At 49.9% G+C, this 14,110-nt stretch overlaps 1 protein-coding gene across 3 annotated transcripts in view; it reads left to right on the top strand.

Annotated features, from left to right (window-relative positions):
- Nucleotides 1-14,110, top strand: part of RAP1GAP2 (RAP1 GTPase activating protein 2) — a 187,203-nt gene that overhangs the window by 29,097 nt on the left and 143,996 nt on the right. The gene's annotated exons all lie outside the window — the stretch shown is intronic.

The raw sequence follows: 14,110 nt of genomic DNA, 5'->3' as shown, positions 1-14,110 counted from the left end.
TTTCTTTAAAAAAATCAGAACATTAAAAATACAGTCTCGGAAAAAAAAATAAAAAAATAAAAATACAGTCTTGGGCTTCCCTGGTGGTGCAGTGGTTGAGAGTCCGCCTGCCGATGCAGGGGACACGGGCTCGTGCCCTGGTCTGGGAAGATCCCACATGCCGCGGAGCGGCTGGGCCCGTGAGCCATGGCCGCTGAGCCTGCGCGTCCGGAGCCTGTGCTCCGCAACGGGAGAGGCCAAAAGAGTGAGGGGCCCGCACCGCGCAAAAAAAAAAAAAAAAAAACAGTCTCTGGGTCTCGGGGAGAGATAAATTAGGAGTTTGGGATTAACATATACATACTGCTATATATAAAATAGGTAAATAAGAAGGCCCTACTGTATAGCACAGGGAACTATACTATCTTTTTTTAAAAAATAAATTTATTTTATTTATTTATTTTTGGCTGCATCGGGTCTTTGTTGCTGCGCGTGGGCTTTCTCTAGTTGTGGTGAGCGAGGGCTACTCTTCGTTGTGGTGCGTGGGCTTCTCATTGCGGTGGCTTCTCTTGTTGCGGAGCACGGGCTCTAGGCACGTGGCTTCAGTAGTTGTGGCACACGGGCTCAGTAGTTGTGGCTTTCGGGCTCTAGAGAGCAGGCTCAGTAGTTGTGGCTCACAGGCTTAGTTGCTCCGCGGCATGTGGGATCTTCCCAGACCAGGGATTGAACCCGTGTCCCCTGCATTGGCAGGCGGATTCTTAACCACTGTGCCACCAGGGAAGTCCTATACTCACTATCTTATAATAACCTATAATGGAAAAGAATCTGAAAAAGAATATATATATGTGTATAACTGAATCACCTTGCTGTACACTTGAAACTAACACAGCATTGTAAATTAACTATACTTCAATAAAAAAATACATATGTTACAAAAAAAAAGAAACGGTCTCCTGTGGCCACAATGCCAGTCGCTTGTTCTCCCCAGAGTAGCCACTGTTCAGAGTTTGGTACGTATTTTTCTAAATATTAAAAAATATTTTTCCATGTATCTTAAGTAACTGTCAATGTCCATACATATAGATTTAGTTCATTCCTTCTAAACACTGTATACTATCTAACTTATGAATATATCACATCTGCTTAGCAGTCTTCACTCTAAATGGTTGCTTCTGGTATTTTTGACTCTTTTCTGAAAGTGCCGCAGTGAACAGCCTCAGACTCATCTCTCTACACACATGCGAGTGTTTCTCTAGATTTGAGTAAATCTTAGAGGTTACATTGCTGGGTGATAGGGTGGGTGACTTTTTATCTTAATAATACTGCAAAATTGCCCTCTGGCTTCTACGCCCACCGCTAGCAGGCATGTGCATTTTGCCAGTCTGTTGGGTGAAACGCCCTCTTTGTTGTGGCTGCATTTTTCTGATTGCTCACCCCTGAGTTTCTCCAGCTGTGCATTGCCTGCCACACCCTCTACCCCTTCCGGCACCATCCTCCCTAAGTCAGTGGATTGTTGCCCTCTGAAGTTCCTGCACCTGCCTGGGATCTTTGCAGGATGGTTTTTTGCTGAGAGTATCCTCAACCTCTCCTTTTTCAGAAGCTCAGGAACCCAGAGAGCTTTATTAACTGGAGGGGTGGCCATGGATTTGTCTGTGAGACTGAATGTACTGACTTCCCCAGCCAAGTTCAGAGGGGTTGGCCTTGGCTTTTCATTGATTCACACTTGTTAAGGCACTTCTGCCCTGAGGGTCCCTTGGGCACAGCTTGGAGCCCAAATGCATTTCCTTTGCTGATTGAACCGAGAGGCCAGTTCTCACTGGGCTGGTCCTGGATATTGCCTGCTGATCTCAAACCCAAGTTCAAATTCTAAGGTTGCTTGAGAGGCCTAGAACTGGGCAATTGGGTGGGAAGGGGGTGACCTTGGAGACAGTTTCTGTCACCTACACCCACTTCCTTAGAAAGGAACCTTAAGATAGAAAAGACCGTCTCATCTAGGCCTCTGGCTTCAGTTCTTAACCCCTTCACAGTACTACTCCATCCACCTAAATGCTCATACTGCATCTCATGGGTGTATATAGCATTTTCAGCCCTCATTTTACAGCTGAGAAAATAGACTAGGATAAAAGGATGTATGGATACTGAGAGGACAGATCTGCTCCAGAGGCTGGTTCTGCTGACTCAGGCCCAGTGCTCTTTGCACACCCATCTGTTGGGTCACAGAATGCATGTACGTGTGTACATGCACGCTCCCTGCATGCGTGCACATATGTGTGCAGATTTGAGGGCACGTATCGGCAAGGGTGATGTAGTTTCTTTTCAACTTTTTGTTTTGAAAATTATCAACCTATGCAACAATGAGAAGGATAATGCAATGAGCAGCTGTATTCACCCAGATTCACCACTTATTAACATTTGCATAGGTGTTCTCATTTTCTCTGTATAATGAGAGTAAAGTAGAGGAAATAAGTGGCAGACATCAAGATACTTCATACGCTAATATTTCAGCAGGTGTCTCCCCCAAACAGTATCATTTTCTGATAGAACCACAATACCATGATCACATGTAAGAAAGTGAATATTAATTTAACAATGTAACTTAATATACAGTCCATTTCCAAATATAGTTTTCCCAAATGTAAATGTGGATTGTATATTAGATTATGTTATTGGCTTATTATTAATGGTCACTCTTTGTACTTGGTTATCACATCTCTTTAGTTTCTTTAAATGTGGAACAGCAGACCTGGCAAAGTTGTTTTTGTAGAACGTCCCACATTTTTAGAATTGTCCAAATGTTCCTTTTTTTCAGTGTTTTCCTTGAATAGCCCTTGATTTTACTGAAGAAAGATAAAATGAGTGACCCACATGTTGACAGTGAGGAGGAAGGGAGAAACTCCCGTTTTATCTTCGGGGTGGGATTTAGGCCATTCTGCCTTCCCCGAGAGTAGGGTCAAGAGGATTGTCCCCAAGCCTGTCACTCATGGGCTGGGTTGGTGCCTCCAGGTCTGTTTGGTGTTCCTAGGGGCTCCTCCTGGAAGGACTTCCCTATGCATCACTTTGAGGGCTGCTCCCCTCGGGTAAAGGAGCGATGTGCTTTTCTTACTTGTCTAAAGCTATTATTTTGCATGCCCATTGGGTAGAGATCTCCTATGTTAATTAACTCATTTACTGGTGACAGAAATCTCACTCAAACTAGTTCAAGGGGAAAAAAAAAGACACCAAAAGGAAAAACAGATCTGAGCACTGACTTCAGGAATGGCTGGATCCAGGTGGGTCAAAAAATATCATCAGTCTGTTTGTCCCTATCCCTTGGCTCTGCTTTCCTCTGCATTCACTTCCCTCACAGGCAATTCTCCTCTCATAAGACAGTTTAAACATAAGACAGCCAGCAACTTTGGAAATCCCAGGGGATAATAAGCTACTTCTTTCTATGGTGCCAGCAAAAATTCAGGTCTTCACTTGTTTGGACCTACTGGGTTTATATGCCCATCCCAGAAGCAGTCATTGTGGCCTGATGAATAGAATACATGGATTGGCCAGGCCTGGACCATGTACCCACCCTACAGCTCAGGGTGGAGAGGTTGAGAAAGGGACAGTCCCATCTGAACCACAAAAACCAAGAGTGGTGTCGGGGTATTCCCCAAGGGAAAATCAAGGCCTGTCGACCGGAAGAAGGGGCCTGAGTGTTAGGCAGGTGGAAAAGCCAACTCCAGTTTGTCTGGTGACAGGCATGGTGAGCCTCTGATTGGTTGTGTCGTCTCCTAATCCCTTGAGATCTCCATCCTCTTCATTATGAATTTTGTGGGAGTCAGGAACCATGGAGACCTGTGTCTGGGTCCCAGCTCTGCTTCTTATGAGCTGTGTGATTCTGGACAGAAGAGTTAAACCTCTCTGGGTCTCAGTTTACTCATCTGGCAAATGGGGATGATACTAATATTCCTTCTTTACAGAGTTGTGAGTATCCAATGGAATAAAAGATGTGAATGTGCTTGTAGCTGTCAAATGCTGCATCGGGGGGTGGTGTTTATTCCCCTCTGAGGTGATTCTCCTGCTTCAGGGTGAGCAGGACCTGCCCTCGGAGCTGCTCCTTGGATACTTGGGATGGTGACCTACACAGGGCCATGGACCCTCGGAATGGGTGGGGTGATTCCTCCACAGGTGACCATAGAATGGGGCACAGCACTGTCCCCCCAGGGGACTATCTGAGCCCTTTGGTCATTCTTTGATGAGGAAGGGAAGATGGTGGAAGTAAATGGGCCGGAGGAGAGGGCTCCAAAAATACTGCATTTCCTGCCAACCCTAGAAGACTTTATTTATTTATTTATTTTTGGCTGCGTTGGGTCTTCGTTGCTGCTCGTGGGCTTTTCTCTAGTTGCGGTGAGCGGGGGCTACTCTTCGTTGCGGTGTGTGGGCTTCTCACTGCGGTGGCTTCTCTTGTTGCAGAGCACAGGCTCTAGGCACGTGGGCTTCAGTAATTGCGGCGTGCGGGCTCCGTAGTTGTGGCTCGCAGGCTCTAGAGTGCAGGCTCAGTAGTTGTGGGCTTAGTTGCTCCGCGGCATGTGGGATCTTCCAGGACCAGGGCTCGAACCCGTGTCCCCTGCATTGGCAGGCGGATTCTTAACCACTATGCCACCAGGGAAGTCCAGAAGACTTTTTAAAAGGTATTTTTAGAAAAATAAAGGAATGTAATTTGTTTCATACCCAAGGGTGAGTGGCCAAACCCCTACCTGTCACCCAAGTGTGGGCCCCAGAGTCAGACCAAGCTTGTCCAGGGTTGGCCCTAGAGAGGTCCCTCCCTTCATCTATAAACATGAGAAGGAGACTAGTACCCTCCTCCGTAGGGTTGTCTAACAGTCAGGGGGACTTTCGGGTGTCCTGAAAGAGACCTTGAAGTTGGACCCACTGATCTGAGGTTTCTCCTTGCCAGACTCACGAGGCTGTGCCAGCCTGGAATGGGGCTTTCAATGAAAGCATCCTTTTAGCCACCCTATCTGAGCTTTTGCACCTGTGAGAGGGTGGAGGGTGGGTCTCCATCCCTGGAACAGCCATGTTCTGCCCTCCCGTCCAGCCAATCCAGTTCAACTCCAGGACACATGGTCCTCCTAGTGGGAATTCCCTCCCTCCCTTTCTTTCTCTCCTCCTCTCCTTCCTCACTTCCAACAATGTTTATTGAGGGTTAGAGTGCATCAGGTGCCATTCTGGGCACAGGGTGAAGAGGGAGCAGGTGATGGTGACCTCTAAGATATGTACTGTGTCTGAGCTCATGGGGTTTACAGTCCACTAGGGCAAACAGACCCAAAAAACCAGCAAACAGACAAATTGGTACCACCCGCCCTGCCCCCCCCAATCCCCTCCCTAAGCTAGAATAATTGCCACAAAGGAAACAAACCAGGGGCTAGGTGCAGAATAACTAAGGGATGTACTCTACATTTGGACAGGTCAGCAGCTTGCAAGATTAATTTCCCCATTGGATTTTGGGGGATTACACTGCTAGTTGCCCCTCCTACACTAATTCCCACGGCCTCGAGGGCTGGATGGGTTGAGACTGTTTCTGCTCCAGATTCTCCAAGAAGGGACCCTCACAAAGATCACTGCTGGTCTTGCCTGGAGACGGTCTGACAGCATCTTCTTATGTGTCCTCTGCATGACAGGTTTGATGGATGGTGTTCACACACAGCTGGCCGCTGAGCCTAGCTCCCAATAACCTTGAAACTGCTCTAATGCATTAAGAAGAAGGAAATAATTGGGAAATTTCGGTCCTTTAGTTATTAGCTGTGACACATGCAGCCTCATGACTATGAGTGAGGGGGGCTGGGCAGGGGAGAAAATGGATGGAAGCAAAGAGTTTGGAGCCTTGGGGAGAAAGGGAAACAGCTGGTGCAGTTTCTGAAGCTGCTTTGGGACTTGGAGGAGGGGTAAGATAGTGGGAACTAAATGGGGTTTTCCCAACAATGGAGGGAATTATTCACCAGAAGAGCTTAGATTACAACAGGAGTGCTGCAGGCTAGACAGCCGGAAGAACCTTTCCTGGTGGAAAGGGCAGAAAGGCCTCAGAAAGCAGTCCTGGCAAAAAGCTTGCAAATTGCAGACTCATAGCTGCTCCCTGGGAGGCTCAAAGCTTGGCTCCTGGCTGGGCGAAGCTCAGGGAATCTGTGTCTACAAGGAAGATAAACTTTGTGTTTGTCTTTAAGGCTAATAGGACTTAAAGTCATCACGGGAAAGAGCAATGAACACATCAATGAGTTAGAGTCCAGAGTCCGTTGTGAAGCAAACTCTAGTTTGGGTTAGGTAGAAAACGTTTGATTATGGCTGCCTATAGGGGCGATTTCCCTCTAGAAAGGCGTATCCGACCCAGAGTTCTTCCGGGACCCGTAGAAGCAGGAGATTAGTTCAGATAACAGGAAAAAAAAATTAGGGTTTATTAGGAATCAGGTCAACAGGGCCACGACCTATATCACACACACACACACACACACACACACACACACACACACACACACAGTTGGGCTGCACCCCGCAGGCCTGCAAGCTGTGTACTTGCCCAGCCTTGAGATGGAAGAAAGAGCCTGGAGTCAGCGAGAGAGACATCGATGGTTTAATGGACGGGGGATCTTACATGTCTGAAGCAAGGTCCTGGAGTGACAGCCCACTGTGTGAGGCAGACGAGGGCAGGACAGGGCAGCAGCCTTCACTACTGGAGGGGAGAGGGAGGTTACCAGTTATAGGGGGAATTGATGTCAGGTTGGCTCGTCAGTTACCAAGGAAACGAGCAGAGAAGCATGCCCGTCACCCCCTTTGATAAGCTACTGTACAATCAGTAGGTGGGGCCAAGGGGAAGTCTGTAGGCATTTACTGTTTAGGAAGGTCAGTCATATGAGTAGGGAGTAGATGAAGCAGGGGCTGGTCGAGCAGGGGATGGACAGAGAGCAAGAGAACAGCCGTCTTGGGTGGCCTGATCATACTCTCTTCAGGACGTGTAAGATCTGTGTGTCTCTGCAGGTAAACACTCGCCCACTTGCTGGTACCCAGGATGCTTGGCCTAATTGTCGTCAAGCTCAGTTACAGGCATACCTCATTTTACTGCACTTTGCTTTCTTGCGTTTCTCAGATATTGCGTGTTGTTTTTGTTTTGTTTTGTTTTGTTTTACAAATTGAAAGTTTGTGGCAACCCTGTGTTGTCAGATGATGGCTAGCATTTTTTAGCAATAAAGTGTTTTAGAATTAAAGTATGTACGTTGTGTTTTTAGACATCATGCTATTGCACACTTAGGAGACTACAGTATAGTGTAAACATAACTTATATATGCACTGGAAAACCAAAAAGTTCACGTGAATCGCTTTCTTGTGGTTTTTGGTTTATTGCGGTGGTCTGGAACCGAACCTGCAATATCTCCCAGGTACACCTGTATTTGTTTCCCAGGGAGCAGTCACTGTGAGCAAGGGCTTAAAACAGCACAGTGAGAAAGGCCACCTAAAGAGTACCTGCGAGGTGTTTTTGCGTGCATCCTCCTTTAATTAATGATAACATCCATGTTGTTACTTATTTACAAAACTAACATGTAGTCCTTATAAATTTATAGATAGAAGAAAAGCACAAAGACAACAATAAAAATCATCATAATTCCATAGATAAACACTATTAACCTTTCTTCCCCCCACTATGAACATGTTCTTTTTTTGGTCACGCTGTGCAGTTTGTGGGATCTTGGTTCTCCAACGAGGGGTTGAACCCCCGGCCCATGGCAGTGAAAGCGCCGAGTCCTAACCACTAGACCGCCAGGAAATTTCCTCTTTTTATTTTATATTGTGGAAAATATCAAGCATATACAAAGTAAATGGAATAGTATAATGAACACCCCCCCACACCCCAGTTATCAACATTCTGCCATTCTTTTTTTTTTTTTTTGCGGTACGCGGGCCTCTCACTGTTGTGGCCTCTCCCGTTGCGGAGCACAGGCTCTGGACGCGCAGGCTCAGCGGCCATGGCTCACGGGCCCAGCCGCTCCGCGGCATGTGGGATCCTCCCGACCCGGGCACAAACCCGCGTCCCCTGCGTCGGCAGGCGGACTCTCAACCACTGCGCCACCAGGGAAGCCCCCTCTGCCATTCTTGTTTCATCTATACCTTTACCCACTCCACATCCTCCCTCTATTATTATTAACTTGTGTTTTGAGGGGGAATTTACATACGTTGAAATGCACAAATCTTAATTATACATTTTGGACAAATGGATCCCACCATCCTGTCCTAATAGAGAACATTTCCATCTCTCCAGAAAATCCCCCACCTCCAGAGGCAACCACTGTTCTAATTTTTTGTACCTTAGATTGTCTGTTTTAGAATGTTGTATAAATGGAATCATACAGTAAGTATTTTTTGTATCTGGCTTTTTCTCACTCCATAGTGCTTTGAAATTCAGCCATGTTGTTGCATGTGTCAGTATTTTGTTCCTTTTTATTGCTAAGTGGTCTTCCATGGTGTGGATAGACCACAGTTTGCTGATGGACCGTCTATTTTGAATAAAGCTACTACGACCATTTTCATACAAGTCTTTGTGCGGACCATGCATGCTCATCGAAGCCTTGCAAGAACGCTAGGAGGATGGCACTGTTGTTGTGCCCATTTTACAGATGACCAAACCAGGGCTCAGAGAGATGAAATTTCTAGCCCACGGCCACACAGACAGTAAAAGCTGAGGATGGGATTCTAGCCCAAGTTCGTCTGACTGCGGGGTCTTTAAGTTTTTATTCCCTCGCTGTAGTGTCTTCGCATCACAGCTGATCGAGGTCATTAAATATAGGGACAAATGGGTCCTCACCTCAGTGACTGGTTCTTCATAACTGAGTTTTAGCTTGAGTACAGTAGGTGGTATTGATAATAATGGCTCTGAGTCACCAAGAAAAGTTTCCATTAAACCTATGTTTGAAGTGGACAAAAAAATCTGTAAGACATTTTAGAGAAATTTCTAGCCAAGGTCATAACAATAAAAGCAAGCAAGCAAAGAAAAGTTTTGCTGCTCAAAACTCTGTTGTCTGGAAATCTCACTTAGCTGTAATACGTCCTCTTCCTGAGGAAGCCAGCACAGAAGGTGTTACTGGGTATATAGACTAGTATATAAATAATGCACATGTAAGAAACCACTCTGTTCTTTGTAGAGCCAAACAGAATAGGTTTTTGGAGAGTCTGCTGGTTCTTGCTTTGAAAGATGTTGCTAAGCAATGTTGCTAATATTATGGAAAGACAGCTTTCCTCCCCACTTTTCCACTCAGCCCCAGAAAGCCTAGAGTTGGAAGTGGCTCCACTGGTAGCAACAGCTAATCAGTGAGGTGGGGAACGACTGGGGACCCTGAGCATGAAATGCCTGTGCTGCAGGACACCCACCCTTGGCCCATCTGCTCCCGATTCCCTGGAGTGACCCCTGGCAGCCTCCATGCAAAATCTGCTTCCTGCTCATCAGAAATTTCACACATGGAAGAATCCTTTTGAATGTTTCTACTGTGGGAAAAATTATAGCCATGCCGTTCAGATTCATGGATTCAAAATTCCATAAATAAACCAAAAAGAAATATTTTAAATACCTTCAGTAGCCCAAGAAATAGGTGAGGAACTCCTTTCTTCTTCCTCCTACCCCCTTTTCTTGTAATTCCTGAACAGGAAATCAGCAAAGTTCTGGTTATCATCATGCATTGCAGGCTCTGGGTACTAGGTGATGTTTAGCCCAAAGGCTGGATGCCTGCCACTGAGTGGGATCTGTGGGTTTCCTCAGGCATGGTTTCCTCTCCCTGGAGCTCGGAAATGCCACACAAGTCACCGAGATCCCTTTCCCAAATCTGAGCCAGTTTCTCGGCAGATCCTCTGTTCAGTATGACATGTGTGGCTCCGGGGAAGTAGGCTGAGCTGTGGTTCCCAAGCTTGGCTTCCATGCCCAGCCTGGGCGTGGTCTGTTGCTATCTCCAAAGGAGCCTGTTGTGGTGGGAGGGACCCCTTTGGGGGCTGGTCGTGGGCTCTGAGAGGGGAGGTTAGGAGCTGGGTGGAGAGTCAACGTGTGGCAAAGATCCCTCCTGCGTCTCTCTCTCTCTTTTCAAAATAGAAACTGCTTCTCCACTTCAAATGACCTTCCCAATCTTTCCCTTCCCCCCGCTTTCCCTCTCCCCCTTCCTCTTTCTCCTTTTCCTCATATGGTGGTATCCCAGAGATGCAACTGTAACGTGGTCCAGCAGGGGGTGCTGACGTACCTGCCAAGAATGAATGTCAGTCTGGCTCCTTGCAAGCACAGGTGTGAGTGCTCCGCAGAGAGACATGAGGGGGGGCTTCTGAGTGATTTCTCTCGGAGCTGGAGCTGGTGTGTACCCCCAAAGGCATAAGAGAGTGGGGATGCTGGCCTGTCCTAAGCAGGTCTAAAGGTGTATAACTCTTGAATTGCTCCAAAGGTTGTGTGATCCATGGGAAGGCTGGGCACGCTGTCCCCTGTAGAAGGGGAGAAGCAAGATATCTGAAAATAGCTGGTTTTCGTAAGAGGCCCTACCCCATAGCTCCACAGTCCCTCTTGCCTCACATCTACCCGTGATCCTAGCCAAGGAGGGTTGCAATCCTTTTGGGGAGCAGTGGAGGCACTGGTAGTGGAGGTGGGGTGGGGGGTGGGGAGGAGCGCTTGCTCTCAGACCTGGGCGCTGGCAGTGGGGCTGATTCCTGCTTTCACGCGGATGTGTCTCCTGGAGCGGCTTCCCAGGCACAGAAGGCCCTTTTCTTCAGGACCAAGCATGCGTGTCTGTCTGCTTCACCCCACTGGCCCCTTAGGAATGGGCTGTGCAGCTGTCTGCCCTCTGTTCATGATTAACTGCCCTGTCCCCTTCCCCACCCAGCTCCCACCCAGGCCCCCTTAGCCTTTGGGTTTCCCCGGATTGGGACAGAGACCCAGGCTGGCAGCTGCCCAGCACTTTGTTCTCAGGGACTGTGTGCTGGGGAGGGGGGAGGGCTGGGACAGACCTTGGAGGTCCTGTGAGCTGGGACACTGCCGAGGATAAACTGCTGCTCAGTGGCCTGGGATCCGGGAGAAGACCCCTTCTCTGACCACTGTGGTCCTCACTGACCTCACTCCCTGTGGTCTGGAAGTGTCCAGTCTTCTCTGTCCACCCCAAAGTACCCCATGGATGTGGCCCTAGAAGACCTTTGAGTCACTTACCTGAAAAATTGTTCCCTTTTGGCTCTCTTTCAAACTTGGTGATTTTTTCAAGGACAGCGTCTTCATTTGGTGCAAGTGTGTAGCTGAAAACTAATGCTTGTCTGTTTTTCTCTTTTAACGAAGGTGCTTCAGGTGCCGAGCCTTCGCCGGGCAACAGAATTGAGCTAGAATTTAATAAGTTTGTGTATGTTTGTATGGGATGAATGACAAGCAATAATAGATTTTAGGGTGGTAATCATGTTTTCTTTTAAAATTAGTTAAGAAGTGAGTGGATTTAATTAAAGCAAAGTGAATAAGTAAATAACTGAGTAGTATGGTATTAAGACATTGTGAAGGTGGTATGCAAATGGCCTGACGTGGGGGAACAGTGGCTGGGTCACATTGGATAAACTGGATAAGCCAGGAATGGGATGGTTTTGTGGTTTCATGTGTGTTAGCCCTGCTTGTTTTGAGCAAGGATGGTCTCTTACATTTCTCTTACCCTAGTTTCTTGCACAAGGCTGGATGAATCCTAATTGTTTCATAAATGTTGGTGGAATGGCCACATCTAGCAGATGGCCATTACATTCTCTGCCACTGATGGGTGTCCTTATGCTCTGGTGTTTCCTGTGTGGGGTGTGGGCAGAAGGAATGGCTCTCCCACCCCCAGAAAACTTCTACCTTTAAGGGCGCTAGGAATCAGATCAGGCTACGGTCTTTGGGGGACAACCTTATATTTTCAGCCACACTGGGGCTGGAAACATTGTGGTTGTAGATGAGTTGAGAGGGCCTGGAAGCCCAGAATAACAATGAATAAAGTTACCTGCTTGGTGGAAAGATTTTTCACTTTCATCCCAATGCCCTGTTTCTCACTGATGAACTTGATCTAAAATACCTCCCAGGCAGTGGGGCATAGGTGGGAGCCATCCACATTCACCCACCTGGGAGGGATTCAGGTCTTGCACCGAGGTGTACTCTACCTGTGTGTGGATAAAATACACCCCATGCTGGCCTAGACCTACAGCCAGTGCCTCCAGCACCCTCCTGGCCACGGAGAGGTTCTGTGTATGGCAAAGGCTGGAGGAGCCCTGGGCTGTATGTGCTGCCGCGCTGCCCTCTTACCCACTGAGGACATACTCATTTCCCCATTCTTTTTCCAGACTGATTCTCAGGTCACTTACTGGTGTAGTCCTTGAAGCCAGGGTAGCTGCAATCCCAGGGGTGGGGCCTGGGACACACCTCTCTGGCTATAGATAGCCGTCCATGGCTATATCTGTGATCTCCCACCACCCAGGCAGGCTCAGGGGGGCTGAGGCCATTGCTAATGGATGCTTCATAAATAAACCAGGCACGTTTTGGCACCACTCTGGCGCTCCCTGCCCTCCCCCCAGTGCCAGTGCCAGCAAGAAGCTGTGCCCACTGGAGAGGCGGAGTTGAGGTCTCAGGCCCTTGAATTCATTCGCTGCCCCCCTTCCCTCTCCAGCAAGGTCCCCTTCCCTGTCTGGATTTTCTCTGCTTGCTTGAACTGCAGACTGTATAAAAAACAAGGCAAATTGCCTCAGGGGCCTCTTTGGCCCCAACAGGGCTGTTACCAAAGATGGACTAATTGGCTAGTTTTAATTCCCTCCAGTCCTCTGCCGATTCCCTTCCCTAGGGGGATGGAAGGAGAAGCAAAGCCAGTAGTTGAGCAGGGGGTGGGGGGAGGTGAGGGTGGTGAGAGGGTGCTAGGCTTCTTGGCAGCAAATGGAAGTGACTGAGTGGGGCTTAGGAGCACCCCACGCCCGTAGTAGAGACCGGGCCAGGGCCCTTTCCCCACCAACTGGCTTCTGAAGTGAAGGAGAAGCGTGCACGCGGTGTGCAGGAGGAGGGGAAGAATGCACGTTTGGGTGTGTGAGGCAGCCCGCGCTGGGGCCCCGGCTGCCGTGGAGTAGGGTCCCCCTCCCCCCCACCTGCGTCTCCCTGGCAACCTGGGACGCGAGGTGCAGGTGTAGCAGCCAGGAAATCTATCATTGACCCTCTGTTTTGTCAAACTCCCAGGGCCGGGAAAACAAATGTTAACCGGGGGACTGACCCCAGCCCACATCGATGCGGACTCTGTAGTAGATCCCTCTACCCCCGCATGACAGTCCTTTCCGGGATTTGGGGAAAGGTGAGAGGTAGCATCCGGCAGAGTCAAAACGCCAGGGATCCCTGGCCCGGGAGGGCGGGCGCCGCGCGCTGGACGCGGGATGCCCTTCTAACCGCCCGGCAGCCTGGCCCCGGGCAGAGGAGGCCTGAGGCGGTGCCCGCGCGCGAAGGCAGTTTCGCTTGGACTGAGGACGCGCGTTTCCTCTCGGTGCATGTTTTTTCTCCCTCTGTTTTAAAGACAGTGACAGCATCGGAGAAGTATCTCGGCGGGCCGGGCTGGGAAAGCGCGTCAGCCGCCTTCGCCTGGGGAGGGAGCCCGGGGCCCGGCCAGCGGGGGCGGGAGACACGGAGCGCTGAGGAGGGGACCAAGGAGAGGCGAGGGAGCCCTGGGGCCTGGCCGCCCGGCGGGACGGGAAGGAGCCGGGGCGCGGGGCAGAGGGCGAACGCGGGCGCCGAGCCCCGGGAGCGCTGAGCGCGACCCGGCCGTCTTCCTTCGGTGGCGGCCGGCCCGCTTGAACCGCCCTCAGCCGGGGCGCCCCGGGCCGGGGCCCGAGAAGCGGGTCCGGGGCGGGGTCCGGGGCGCGGGCGGCGCGTCGGAGCTACAGCCCCGGAGCCACCCGTCCGGGCCGCGCCCCTAGCGAGCCTTGGAAATGCCCGCGCTGGGGGAGCGGGCACCGGCCGCCCGGCGGGCCCCGAGGAGACACTGAAGGTCGCCGGGAAGTGAGCACCCAGTCACCTGACCCCCTGGGCGCACCTAGGCGGGGCGGGCCCATGCGAGGCGAGCAGCCGGGGAGCCGGGCGCGGGCGCAGGGGCCGGGAGCGGGCGGCGCGGAGCGCGCGGAGCGG

The sequence above is a fragment of the Monodon monoceros genome, unplaced genomic scaffold (genome assembly GCF_005190385.1).
Source record: "Monodon monoceros isolate NGI ecotype Baffin Bay Population unplaced genomic scaffold, NGI_Narwhal_1 Super_Scaffold_9, whole genome shotgun sequence".
Taxonomy (NCBI): Eukaryota; Metazoa; Chordata; class Mammalia; order Artiodactyla; family Monodontidae; genus Monodon; species Monodon monoceros.
This window is presented reverse-complemented; position numbering and strand designations above follow the sequence as displayed.